We start from the raw sequence: 12,376 nt of genomic DNA on the forward strand, positions 1-12,376 counted from the left end.
AAAAGTATTGGTCAAGTTGTCCGTTGTTTTTTCTCCCTTGTCCCTGTAGTGTGTATTCATTAAATACAGTGCATCTGAAAAAGCAATGTTGATTTGTATTATATAAAAATGTTTGAAATGTTTGTTAAGACACAGAAGCATATTCATTAAGAATTATACAGAATACTAATTTCTGCACAGAAGAAAATTTAATTGCTTTGACTAAAGTCCTCAGATATTAACTTTTTAATGAGTTTTAAATGAATCTATTTGGAAAAATGAGTATGAAGTTTCAGAAGAGTACTGGTCTTGTCACTGATTAGAAGAAATACAGTAGTAACAGATGCTGTGAGGTTCCCAAATGGGTTAATAAACAAATATTCCTTTTTTATATTTATCTATAAATTAATTTATCCAGCTATTTGCAGAAATAGTCTTATTCCTGGTCAGTGTAATGGCAACCCAGAGCCTAATCGCAGAAGCTCAGGGAAGGTGGGACTCCAGTGTGGCAGGGATGCCTGCTCATTGAAGAGCACAAAAACACAGGTACAGTATAGAGCCACCAGGTAACCCTGAGAGCATGTCTTCACAAGGTGCATGGAAACAGCACTCATGAATAACAGGAATATTTGTAATAACAGGAGTATTTGCCAGCATTTTGTTGTTTCTTCTGCTCCTACAGAGTTGGGCTGCTTTTGCAGTGTTGATTTAGCTCTACTCTGTGATTCTGCTGGTTTGTATGTCCCACATCCTGGCTTGGCTGCTGGAATGGGTTGTGTCTTTATCTAGGACTGAGGTAAAAAGGATGATCAGGTCTGTACGTGTCACGGTCGTCATCCCTCCTCTAGAGGGCGTTCCTACCTTTTTGATTTATTGTAACGCATACGGCTGACATTGTAGGTTGTGCGAGCCGACTTACCAGTGCGGTGATGTCACTGCCCTTCCCTGTGAATAGCAGGGACCGCAGCTGCTGGGCTGATGGGAGATTTCCCTTTAGCTCAAGTGGCTGGGTCCCTGTTGAGTGACGCTGGAGGCCCGGGTTTGAGTCCCCAGCGGTGGGGGGCCGACGTGAGGCGGCAGTGGTGAAGGCGCATACCCGCGTGAACCTTAAAGCGCTACATTGTTTAGTTTAAGTACCTTCGCCTGTGTCCTGTCCCCTTTTTTGTTATTTTAACCAAGTGTCTCCGCAGTTCCAGGCTCAGCTTTGGAAGACGGACATCGGAAGGCCCGCCTATCCCCCGGGCTCAGGAGCAGTCTGAGGGTAATTTCTGTCTTTTCCCCAGACATCCTGACCTCTGAGTCCAGTCCCATTATGTTTTTAATCTTCCTTGGTTTTAATTGTCTCTGTCATGGATGGACCTCCTGGGCTTTTTGATTTTGGACAGCGCCCTGATTAACCCTTGTGGACTTCCTTGGGCTCGTTTGCCTACGCCATGCCCCCCGAGCACTGGATCACTGCAGTCACCACCCCCTGTCTGTCTACCTGATCTGGCCCTGCTGTGTCTTCCTGATGTCCTTCTCCAAACACTTCCAGATTATACAGTCAGGGTCTTTAACAATGCATTTCACGGGAGTCTGAAATGCTACCGTGAAAGTATGTTGGGTGAAACCGGACACCTGCTGGGGGCTTACTTTATGAATCAGGCTAGTCTGTGGTGAAATGCTGCGTCTAACATTAAGAAATGAAATATTGATTTACATACAAGTACCAGTCCAGCATAAGGCCTTGACACACACAGAATTTATCACTGAGCAACACGGTAAAGACAATTCTCCATTGTTTATGTATCTCATGTACACAATGTACTCACCTTTTAAGGTTTTGATATGGCCTGTTATTACGAGGGAACAAGTAAAGGTTAATTCAATGCTGAAAGTAACATTTTGGCTATGGAGCCTTAAGAGGGAGAGAGTAGGAAATGACACAAACAAAAAGTTGATTTTGACCCCTTTTAGAAAATAACCTTTCTATATAATGCAAATAGAAGCAGCTTTTCCATATCTTAAGAAACAGGCCTGAAGGATATTTGAAGTAAAAGTTATGGACCATACACTGGCAGAAATAATTTGAAGAAAAATACTTTGATCTAGTATAAGTTGTTGGACATGATTTTTGCTAAACTTTTCAGAACCAAGAAGTGCATGAGATTTTTGTCAGCTAACCAAGGAAAAGTAATCAAATCAAAACTGGAACATCTACAAAATCTTTAATGCATTTAATTTGTTAATTCTGTAGCCACCCCCCACTGATATGTTTTAGTAAAGATGACATATTCTATTATAATACATTATCTATATTGCAATTATCTACATTCTAATTATGTTTCTATTTTAAAAAGTAATTTGTGCGAGATCACAGAATTACACACGGGACATTATGAACTGTAATATACTGTAATATACAGTTCATTATTATATTTTACTGCACTATTATAAGTTTAAATGACTGCATTAGCATTTATATGTATAAAACCAGTGACCCCTACCACCAATGGTTTCTGGCTATCCATGAGTTTCTTCTTGAGATCAACTGCTCTCTGATTCACTTGAATCGTCACCAACACAGCTGGGATCACAATTGTTTACTCATTAGGAACATCCACCTCTCACGCTTGTAGCTTTTTCATTTTTATAGGTAGTTAAGGACCTTTTTGAGAGTCTACTTTTAAACCTCTCGAGTTCATCAGTTTGAAAGCTCTGAGTGATTATGGCAAGCGATTGCTATCATTTATTTATAGTTTATAGTTTGCTAGGGGACTTTTGATTTTCTGACTTCTCCAGCATTTATTTATGTTAATCAGGAAGGCTGGATGGTGCAGTTGGTTTAGTCTTTTAACAGACTTTAACGAAATCATCATGGATATCTGATGCAGTTTTGTGTTAACTAAAGCCCTCTGAACATTCTCAGGAGCCCAAGGGAAGTGATGCATTTATAGTAGCACAAACAGAACTAGCTGGCATTTGTATGAGCGCAGGCCAGCATGTACATGTACAGTATAGGGGCAAGCTGAAGTGCATGAAAGCACAAAGCAGACAACTACAAGGACCATGAAGGGCTGATGTGATGCGTCTCAGGGAGTGTGACAGCAGGGAATCAGATGAAACCACTCTGATGTTTCACTACAGGCGCAAACAAAATAGCCTTTGTACCTTTCTGAAGTAAACCACCACCATGAAAAAAATGCTGAACAATTTTGCATTTGAATCTCTGAGTGCGGGAAATAGAAAAAGAGCAAAATGTACAATATTAGGCACTAATTCGTGTTTGAAGGAAATAATATCACTTAATTTAAACCTCAAAATAGACTTGCATGTGTCTATACATACATACAGTATATTTGTTCATCTAAAATGATTATAGTTCTTTACAAATCTACTCCTTTTTATTTAAAAGACATACAGTAGGCTTTCCACACATGCATTAGCAGTATTCTGTTAAAATAAGAGTTACAAGTCTGCACTGCAAATTCAAGAAATTAAATTTAATGTTATAATTGCAGTGATACTTTAGCATGCCTATGCAGAGACAGGATATTAAAACAGAAAGAAATTCATTGGGAGTAACAGGGATCAATAAAGGAAGTTATCAGTGACAGAACTCTCAACGAGATGCTCAGCCACCAGGGATAATAGTTACTTAGGGAGCAATTCACTTTGACACACACTAGACAGGTGGAACTGGAACTGAAATGGTAGAGATCCTCAACCCAGCATGCAGTTATGCTCCCCCGGAGATTTACAGATGTCACTTTACCAGATTTAAGGAAAAAATGTAGAAGAATTCAGGTAATTACAGTAACACACTGTAACACAGATGTACAATAAAACCCCTTTTACAGGTTAACAAGCAATTAACCAGGAGGCCACATACAATTTAGAAGCATAAGCTTTTCATAAAAGTTTTATTTTTCTGATGCATGTGCATGCATCTATTTGACAGAAAAATATATTTTCTACATATATATCTTTTTTAAGAAATCAGCTGTCATTCAAAACTTTATAAAACTTTATTAAAAAATGTGGTGAAAAACTTTAATTTAAAGAGGAATTTAATTTAATGACTCAAAGAAAAAAAGCAGTTCTGAAGTCATTTAGCTCAGACAGAAAAATTCCCCAAATTATAACATCTTGTTAGACAAGGTTCTTCTTTATACTCCGTGTTTTCACCTTGTGAAAGTTTCACCCTGTGGAGTTTGTTTTCATCATGTGGCCTTTCCACTGCCTATATATAATAATACTATATATATATAATATAATAATACTATTTCTCATAGACATTAACTGTCACAGCACTTCAAAGGGATCACAGTGAGTTAAATCAGTGATCTAAATGAAAATTAATATTTTTTATGCTGTAGATCTGATTATTTGAGCATCAAATCTTCACTTTAAAACTCAACTAGTATAAATTACATGCAGTCTTAAGTTTTGCTGCCTTGCTCATCTTATTCCATTATATTTACATGAAGCCTAATGAGGTATACATGTTATTGTAGCAGTTTCATTCCTTACAGTTTTTTAAAAATAATAATAATACACGTTTTCAATAAATATTGTTTTATGGCATATGCAGCACATAAATGATGCACTTTAGATGCATACAGTATATTGTATATTTATTAGGAGCAGGACATACAGGGATTCTTTTAATAAAATGTGTAATAAAAAGTAAGAAAGAGAATGGAATTCCAGGATTGATTTTACCCTGTTCAAGCCATTACAAAATAAGCAAAGACAGTGGCTTATAATAAGCCTTCTGATTTAAAAGCAACTGTTTGTAAATGCATAGTGAAGGTCAGGTTCTCCAGTACGTTCTTAGATTTTTAATTGCCATCTAATGTTAATCTCATTACATGCTGCACATGGTTGCAAGTAAGATAAGGCTGAGGTTAATTTCATTAAAAACAGTATCTGTCATGTCCACTGAAACAGTCATTAAGGTGGCCCTTGAAGGAGTACTATTCTGTTTTACTGCTCAACTCTCTTCACGCAGCACTTTCACAAAACTAGCCCTTTGCCACAACTCAATTCAAGGACACAAATCTTAGTCAAAGAGAAGAATAAACGCGGAACCTTATATACAGTACAGAGCAACTGCAGCTGATAATAGGAAAAATATTAGCATGAGCTACGTAAAAGCCACAGCATGAGGAAAGAAATGTTGCCTCCTGAGTCACCAACACTCCATTTTGAGATCAAGTAGTAACCTTGAACTAAAGATTTTGTTACTAAGGAAACAATATTGTGTGGGAGATAATGTGCTTCTTTACCACGTACAGTAGCATCATTTTTGTGCATTCTTACAATATAACAGTTACTGCAGCCTCCAAGTTTTTTCTTTTTGTTTTTTTTTGCATTATGTTCAAAGAAACAGTAGCTAAATAGTCATTTTTAATCACGGAGAGATTCATTAGCTATTCTTTAACATTAAATCCACTTAACTTTGCCTTCTAGCATGCATTAGGATTGTTAAAAGAATCACCACACACAGTAGCAAGTATCTCACTGAGCAAAGCAAAACTGAACACAGAATTTGACGGGGATTTACTAGCTACATGACAGATGATTCAGAAGTGTTAATTAGCAGGGATTAAAGTGAACATTAGTGTGCATTTCTCTAAAGATTGGAAGAACCTACTGTAAATCATTTGAAGATCTTTTTAGAAAACATCAAAGAAATCAGTCTGAGCTCAAAATAATGTATTTCCATGATTTTATAGTGTGTATCTGGAAGAATCCCTCACATTGTGGGAGTAGTATTTCTGAAAGGGCAGTACTAAGAGACGTTTTCAACCTTGCTAGCCAACTGTGTAACAGAAGCCTGGCAGGGAGTCTGTCATACAGTATATGGATAGGACTGGGCAGTTGTTATGTGTAACACAGATGAGTTGTTTCAGGACTGCTTCTGATTATGTCCAATAATGTGTATAAATATATAAGAAAGATAATTAGGATTGGTGCTTACAAAACATTATACAGTAATACTAGAAGACAAGAGAGAAAAAAAATAAAAATATTACTCTTTCAAAACTCAAAACTGTCAGAATTTGACGATTTGTTTCTGTCTCTGCACTGTGAGTCACATAGCCTTGTACAATCCTCTGTTTCAAAGGAACACTCCACGTACTCAGACAAAATCTTTAAAAGGCAAACATGGATTGTGTCTGAATATCTATGTATGTGGTTTGAAGTTAATTTTCCTTAGAGAAAAAAAGATAAAAAGATAGATACTGTTATAGCTCAGGATAGTGTCAGGACAGTGAAGTTATGGCTGAATTCTTTATGAGTGAGGGTAACATTTCAGTATAATGTTTTGCAGATTAATGAATAAACCCCTAAAACCCCATCATACATGAAAATGACATTCATACGGTAACTGTAACCTGGTAAGGTTACACTGAAATCACATGCTTATTATTAAGATTAACCCCTCCAGTAGCACAGCAGCTTTTCTAAGAATGATCTCAAGTCATTCCACCTGCTTTTCCTCAACGCACACGTCAAAGGGTTCAGTGCAGCGAACAAGCTGCAGAAGTGAAGTCACCCCCTGGAAACGTAGTATAGAAATCTAGTGTGAAAGAAGATGTTTATTTTTTTGGTGCAGAGGAGTTCACTGTTGTTTTAATGGTTCTGTGTAGCTCTGGGCTCAGTAGTGACCTGAATCCTCTCAGGGACAGAGCAGAGCTGCTCTCAGCGGTGGTATCGTGTAGAATTCTGCTGCAGTGGAGGATCCAGTCTAGGGAGTGGCGCTGTGTACTCTCTGAGCCTGCAAGTGACTGTGATCTAATCCCAGCAGGGGCAGAGCAGAGCTACAATCTGTTACACAGGGGGCTTTAATGTTAGACATATCTAATAATTGTAAGTTTTTTTAATACAGTGTGCATATCATTAACTTCTTCCCTTCGCTCTTTCTACATCAGGCAGGTACTATATTCTGGGTGTATAAAATTACACATTTTCTCAATTCTAAGCACACTAATACACACATAGTGCTTTTGCATGCCTCCAGTTTCTTTCTGCCCCCAACATTTATTTACGTGCTTTTGATCACTTTATCACCATTTGCAAATAAGGCCAGAAGTCACTTCTGTTTTGTCAGTTTTCAGTTTACTCTTTAGAAATGGTAACAGGGATACCACTTTGTAAAATGATAGTATAAAAGTGACAGTGTGTGATAGGACAGGTTCAATTGCTATGAGGTTGCACAGCACATAGCAATTCTCTTCTGTAACTCCTTCTGTAGCGAGTCTTAGTGTGCATTCTACAGCCTCATGAGGAGATTTCTCAACCATGCATGAGTTGCAAGAAACAAAACAGATGAAAATCAATGAAGTTACACTGGTATTAGGTATAGGACTTCTAGAAATTTCACAGGAAATCAAAAAGAGGTAGATTTAGATAATGGTCGACGACTTGTAACATTAAACTAAATGTCTTGCAAATTGCCAGTAAACAGCATTATTTTAGTAATGTTTTCCTTGCTAGGAAAGGTAGGCATTTTTAGAAAAATAAATCAATAAAGGTGTCAGAAAAACTGTAGCACTTTTCTATCAGCAGCAATACCAAAGTTTTCATGTGAGGAGATACTTTCTAGAAGGCACTGATTGTTTAATTTGCTGTAGTTTCCAAAACATTCAGTGAAGATAATTAATGAACACAATTTTTTAGCTGTAATTACTTATTTAGATATATGTGATCATGGAGCTTACAAAAGTTTTGAGTAAAGTGTAAAAATAATTTACATACTGGATAGTAAAAGTGTGTTATACTATCGTATTATGCAATATAGTATATCCAGAAGTATATATTTATATGTGATTATTAGGTTTAGCATACATTTTACAATGTATGGTATTGTATGAATCTCAGATGTCAGTGAAACCCAGCTCAGACACGTGGGCTTTCAAAATATAAGCCAGGATTAAGCAAAGTGGTCAGTGCTTGTTCAGTGCCCCCTGAAGAAGAACCTACAGTACATTATTGTGTCCATGTGTTACACCTGAATTTCATTATTCTAACTGAGACGTTTTGTTTTCCTGTAAAAAAAACTGACAGTATCAGATGTGCCTCTATTGTTTCAAACTGTGACTAAGTTAAGCCATTACATAGAGTGATTATAGTCCTAGGCTACTGCTAACCTGACTTTATTAAGATTAACATAATGTAACACAGATCACTTCCTTCAGGAAATATTGTATAATGCATGTGCCGTAGTGAGACCAGATAGCTTACTGCATGTTAATAGTTGACCAGATCTTGAACTGGTTCTATGAATGTTGAGTGACAGCTGGAATCCTTAGGTTTTTAAAGTTTTGCTTTGTATGATCAGCCTGGAAAGATCTCCCTCTTTTGGATTTTAGTTCCCTCCTCCTGCCTCCTGACACCTTGACTGGGCCTAGCCCAGTCGTGAGGCAGCGCCTCTCAGCCGACTCTCCGTGAGTCAGGGCTGTTTATGTCTTCACACCCCAGAAGCCAACCCACTCTGGTCCCCAACGTGTTCTGGGTGCTACTTTTCTGTACTTTATTAACCCCTGCTTCACCTCTTGAATTGGTATTTATTGACTAAGGCAATTAACAGTTTACTTGTAAACAGTATGTGTAACTTTTATTTTTCATTCTTGCTGTTGCTGGGCATAGAGCACAAGGAAAGGGGTGTGATACCCTTTAACAGATCGAGGTTAAGAATTTCAATTCCTGTATGTTGTTTTTTGTGATGCCTCTCCCTTCTTGCGTTGCAGCTGCTGTGTTTTCATTATTAATGGTAGACACTATTTATTGCTCTTTGAAGTCTGATTTTATATTGGAGAACAAAACCAAAACCAAAGGGCCCTACATTCAAAACATTTAGGTGCTTAAAATCCCCATTGCTTCCTATGGGCATTTAAATGTCCATTTAAATTTGAATACAGGGCCTTAATATTCTAGGTGAAACACTACTTTTGTTTCAATACATTAAAATATTTTTTTTTAATCTCCTGGACAGATCCCAGCTGAGTTTGATACAATTCTGGGTAGAGATGTGAATGCTGCTATAAATCATATACTTGACAGATTCAAAATCAAAACATACTGCTCAGAGTCTGGTTTAAGTTGCTGTGAGCACCTCTGTGTGTGGTAGATATATGTTGTGTGTTTAACCCCTCAGCCAAATAATTTACTTTATTTTCTATTGGAAATACATCATACTCTGGAACTGATTGTACTGTTGCCTTCCAAGCTATTTTTTTCTGTGATGCACTACAACGAGATTTTACCCACATCCATCACCATGCCCATTTCTACAGATTTGTGAAAACTGATAGTTCGATATAATCACAAGATCATCTACTGTAGCAAAGGAAGTTTAATCAAGTGTTTAGTCAAGTGTATAGTTGTCAAAAGTCGTAGAATTATTTTTAGCAAGATCTTATTTTTTATATATTAGAAAAAAGTTTCAATGGTTATTTTATTATTATTTTAGTGAATTGCTTTTCAAAACTCCAAAAGTGCTTCATCATAATATTGAAACTTGTTAATGCTGTGATTTCAGTAGTGTGCTATAGACTTCAATATTTCTGGATTGCGTAAGAACATTCTTTGAAAGCCTATAGTTTACCTTCTTGAACTAATGTCCCATCCAGGAGGGAGTCATGTAATCTTAGGCTGTTTATAGACTTATACAATATATGCAGTATTTGCTTATACGCTACAGAAAATAAGACAAGCTTTGGACTGATGAGTCACTAGACAGGAATATGGTTTTCTATGCAGTACACCCCACACTTCCTTTTATATCATTATTCCATTTTAGAACTCCTGAATCTAAATTCATATAGACAACAAACAAGTTGACGTATACACATATATTTATATAATACCTGTATTCTAAAACCCTGTGTTCCATATCTTTAAAGAACAGAGAAAAGTAGTAATGTATGCAATATAGTCATTATGCTATTATTTAAAAATGTTATTCCCTAGGCTGAAGACAGAAAGAGCTGTTTTATAACAGCGTAGCTCTGTTAAAAATATCCCTAGAAGGAAGCCAGCAGAAGCAAAAAATGCAGTTTTTGCTGTTTTTGTAGTCAGTGTCAGCAGCTCAGGGTCATTTCTATACTGTTCTGCATTATGAGGACACATATATTGATTAAATCTTGCTGCTTTGCTACTACAAATAAATAATGATGGCATACACTCAAGCTATAAGCATTTTCCAGAGCTGGATAATGCCTGTGTCCCTTACCATCAAATTGCTCAGGTTCTGAAGAGAATTGTAAAAAAATGCATTAACACCCCAACTTTCCCTCTCTCTCAGCAACAAATTATTGTTAAATACCTCATTTTCATTAAGTTGAGAGCCAATTAGTTATGCACTTCAGTGAAGAATTATTTTCTGTTTTAACACAAAGTTTTCATTTACTTATTAATTACCATAATAACAGGCTTAATACAGTATGTGCTTAGCCTATATTATATTATAGTATCAGTCAGACATTTCATGTTCCACCCTCCTCAAAAGAAAATAAACACATAAAATAGAAGAAAGTAAATGTAAAAAAAATCCACTTCACTTGTTCATGCACAAGTCCTTTTTCCTCTAAAAGAAAAAGCATCTTAATTGCCAAAAAAAGCTGGCCTTGATTTGGTACGTCCTTACAGGTGTTTGTAGGTTGACAAAAGGCCAACACAAGACTATTACTAGTACCTTTCTTAGACAGAGTGGTTATCCTGCAGACTTAATAAAACATTCTTCAAATTCTCCAGTCAGGTTGAAGTTGGGGTAAATATTTTCTAAGAATGCCCAGTCCTAACTCTTTACTTCCTACTAAACACAGCACTCACTTTGGAGTTCAGGTAAATTACTTCTATACATACTGAACTGTTTTCACTTGATTTCTGAGGAGGAAAAGTATTTCTCTTCCCTACATCATAGAAGTTTGTTGGGTTCAAACTTGCCTGTCTCTCTCAGTTCTTTGCTCTGCAGCAGTGCTCCCTTTGCCTTTCCCACTGTGAAGCTTCACACAGCTCAGTGTAGATTCCATCTGGGTCAGTGGCAGGTCCCCGACCAAACTCACAGTGCAAGAGCAGTTTAACCCCTCTCTGGTCTCACAACCTCATATCTGCTGTTTATTTTTAAACATTATACCCCTTAGGTTACCTTGTCCCTGTCACTTCCTGTCTGGTGGTTGAATAAAAGATGCCAGCACTCAGGCTGTTCTTTGTTTTTTCATTTGAATTTACGGTGCTGCAGCTAGCGCTATTGAGAAAAATGATTGGAAGACGCAAGATAGTTTTCCACAGAGAAAGCAATAGAAAGGATTGTATTCAGGTAGGACAGACAGGAGTTATTACAGGGGCATAAAAAATATGTTGGATGGAGAGTGAAGAAGCCTCAGCAGTTCTTGCTGGAGGACACTCTCTGACTCTCAAACATCACGACAAGAGGGACAAGAAGTCCCTGGACACAGTAACCAAGAGTCATTTTTCAGAAATAAACACACTGCTACACTGCTAAATGATAACAAGATGTTCAGTTAAGCATTATTAACATTATGTAAAAGTACGTACATTGTTTCAAAAGAATTGATGCATGTGAACAAATGGCATCACTTAATTAAGTCATAGTATTTGACAGGGTTAAAGAATAATTATTTGAATGCACCAATCATTGTACAGTAGCATGCATCTGGAACATGCAATGATAGGCTTATGTGATTAGCCTACATTACATTGTGGTATCATTCAAACACTTATGGCCCAACCACCTCTAAAGAAAATAAACACATACAATAGAAAAAAAATAAAAGTACATTAAAAAAACATTCTCCACTTCACAACCTCCCTGTATTTTGATTGTATTTTTCTCATTAGACTCTGTGAGAAACTTGAATTACTTCAGAGCCAGAATTTGTTTTTTGTAGTTTTCTGTCAGGAAAACCTACTGTAGCACTTCTCACTTTAATTAATAGTAATGCACTAGGAATAAAAATAAATACATTTGTGTAAACATTTTACACATGTATCCATGTATGAAATATATTGTATGGTACATGAATATTATATTAATTGAAATACATGACCAGAATACTTAGTATAATAGCTATTTTAATGTAAAGGGCTTTGCATTTTGTTTATAAAAATGTGTTGCACATTTGTATGATTGGTGGGGAAGAGTAAGAGTGTAGATTTAGAAAATGCTTTCCTAAATTCATGCACTAAAAACATCAGCCTATCCTGTGCCATCACAGAGGCCTCCCATAGAACATTAGTCATAAATTAAGTATGGAAATACTAATATGTTTTCAGATTCTGATATTGCCCAGTTTCCAGAAAATGTCCATCACTTTGTTAAGAACAAGGACATTGTTAAGAACAAGGATGTGAGCTGGCTAACAAAACCTAAGTTTAAAATGTGACC

Source organism: Lepisosteus oculatus, chromosome 8, assembly GCF_040954835.1.
Source record: "Lepisosteus oculatus isolate fLepOcu1 chromosome 8, fLepOcu1.hap2, whole genome shotgun sequence".
Lineage (NCBI taxonomy): Eukaryota > Metazoa > Chordata > Actinopteri > Semionotiformes > Lepisosteidae > Lepisosteus > Lepisosteus oculatus.